The following is a 2810-nucleotide window of genomic DNA, read 5'->3' as shown; positions in this document are numbered from 1 at the left end:
CTACTACACACACATTCATATAGCACTCTACTACACACACATTCATACAGCACTCTACTGCACACACATTCATACAGCACTCTACTGCACACACATTCATACATCACTCTACTGCACACACATTCATATAGCACTCTACTACACACACATTCATACAGCACTCTACTATGCACACATTCATACAGCACTCTACTGCACACACATTCATATAGCACTTTACTACACACATTCATACAGTACTATACTACACACATTCATACAGTACTATACTACACACATTCATACAGTACTATACTACACACATTCATACAGTACTATACTACACATTCATACAGCACTCTACTACACACACATTCATACAGTAATATACTACACACACATTCATACAGTACTCTACGAAACACATAAATTCATACAGCACTCTACTGCACACACATTCGTACAGCACTCTCCTTCATCTTTACAAAGATAATCTGACTCTGTAGAGACTAATTATTGCTTTAGATCACATTCATACACCAATGGGACACATTAGAGGCAGTGAGGGGTTCAAATTCCAATTCAATTCAAATTCAAAAATACGTTATTGATCCCAGAGGGAAATTAAATTATGTGGTAACTCATCGTCCTGGTTTTATTTGAATTGTTATAGATCCTGATGGCTGTGGGCAGGAAGGATTTCTTGTAGTGGTCTGTCTTACAATGGATCTGAAAAAGCCTCTGACTGAAGACGCTCTGTTGTTGTATGACAGTCTGATGAAGAGGGTGTTGAGGGTTGTCTATAATGTTCTTCATTTTATGAAGAATCCTCCTTTGAACAATCATCTCCAAAGGTTCTATAGGAGTCCCCAGAACTGAGCCAGCCTTCTTTATGAGCTTGTTGATCTTTTTTAAGTCACTTGCTCTGGTGCTGCTCCCCCAGCAGATGATGGCAGAACAGATCTTACTGCAAACATTGAACGACTTCAGCTTTCTCAAGAAGTACAGTATACACTGTCCCTTCTTGTAGATGGCTTCACTGTTGCATTTCCAATCCAGTCTGTTGTCCAGGTGAATCCCACGGTATTTATACTTCTCCACCACCTCCACTTCTTCTCCCTTGATGGAAATAGGATTGGACCTCTTACTGTTTCTCCTGAAATCTATAATCATCCCCTGTGTTTTGTTCACATTCAAGATGAGATGATTGTTTCCACACCATGCCACAAAGTGGTCCATCAGATCCCTGTACTCGGCTTCTTGTCCATCTCTGATACACCCAACCACTGCAGAGTCATCTGAATATTTCTGCAGATGACAGGAGTCTGTTTTGTACTGGAAATTAGAGGTGTACAGAATGAAAAGGAATGGTGAGAGTACAGTCCCCTGTGGTGCTCCTGAGCTACTGACCACCTGGTTAGACACACAACCCTTCAGTCTCACAAACTGTGGTCTGTTTGTCAGTTAGTCTTTGATCCAGGTGATTGTTGAGGCCTCCACTTGAGTCTTCTGGAGTTTCTGACAAAGCAAATCACGCTGGATTGTGTTAAATGCACTGGAGAAATCAAAGAACATGACTCTCACAGTGCTGTCTGCCTTTTCTAGGTGACAGTGAGTTTGCTGAAGCAGGCGTATGATGGCATCTTCAACTCCAAGTCCACGTCGATAAGCAAACTGCTGTGGGTCCTGATATGTGCTTGTTTGTTTAGTCAGGTGGGCCAACAGGAGTCTCTCTAGGATCTTCCTGATGTGAGATGTCAGGGCAACAGGTCTATAGTCATTGAGGACTGATGAGTGAGTTTTCTTTGGTACTGGAACAAGGCAGGATGTCTTCCACAACACTGGAACCTTCTCCTGGGTCAGGCTAAGGTTAAAGAGGTGCTGCAGAATCCCACAGAGCTGCTCTGCACAGACCTTCAGGACTCTGGGACTGACACCATCTGGACCTGCAGCCTTATTTCGGTTCAGTCTCTCCAGCTGCTTCCTCACCTGACTTCTAGAGACACAGAGGGTGGAGGCAAAGGAGATATCAGCATCTTCTGATTTGGCTGAAGACCAACATGTAGAAGAAGAAGTCAGAGTCAGTGTTTCTTTATTGTCATTCGCACCTCATGTGGTACATGTGGTGGAGCGAAATTATGTACACAAAGTCCCAGTTACATCCAACAATAAAATGTATAAGAAAAACAGTAATAACATCTAAGATATGAACTAAGAAAAACATCAACTAAATATACACTAAGCACTCATAACATAAAACATTGAACATCAGCACAAACATGAACATGAGTCTGTGAGCAGATGTGCACGCATGAACACATCAACATTGAAACAGATCAGCAGCAACATGAAACAGATCAGCAGCAACATGATATGGTTTTTCACAGTGATTATTCTATCCTGATGCATGCTCAATAATCCAGGTAGAAAAATCTAAAAAAGTTAAATCTGGTCCTCTGGACATTAAAAAAAACAAAAAACAAAGCAAATCAACAAAAAAATGTAGAAACGTTTCGTCTCTCATCCGAGAGACTTCCTCAGTCTGAGGAGCTGTATTCAGCTCAGTCTCTTAAATAGCACCGTCTCAGGGTGGATCAACCAGTTTTGCTGCTGACAACCAAAACCAGCTGATCACATGCTCAAGAAGAACCATCAGCATAACAATGGATCATTAGCACACTGATGGCTGTTTACTGTTCACAGAGGGCTGAGTGATACTAGCAATCACAGCATTGTAAGAGGGGGACAGTTGAACACGTAGGCCTCCACCCCTGTTTAATGATGGACGATTTCTTTTCACAAAGATGGCCTCCTTTACTCCTCTCTCAAAC

At 41.9% G+C, this 2810-nt stretch overlaps 1 protein-coding gene across 1 annotated transcript in view; it reads right to left on the bottom strand.

Annotated features, from left to right (window-relative positions):
- LOC119422987 (potassium voltage-gated channel subfamily H member 1-like) overlaps nucleotides 1-2810 on the bottom strand; it is a 69235-nt gene that overhangs the window by 34894 nt on the left and 31531 nt on the right. The gene's annotated exons all lie outside the window — the stretch shown is intronic.

Source organism: Nematolebias whitei, chromosome 16 (assembly GCF_014905685.2).
Source record: "Nematolebias whitei isolate Nwh7 chromosome 16, NemWhi1, whole genome shotgun sequence".
Classification (NCBI taxonomy): Eukaryota; Metazoa; Chordata; class Actinopteri; order Cyprinodontiformes; family Rivulidae; genus Nematolebias; species Nematolebias whitei.
The sequence above is the reverse complement of the archived record's forward strand: the minus strand, read 5'-3'. Positions and strand labels throughout refer to the sequence as shown.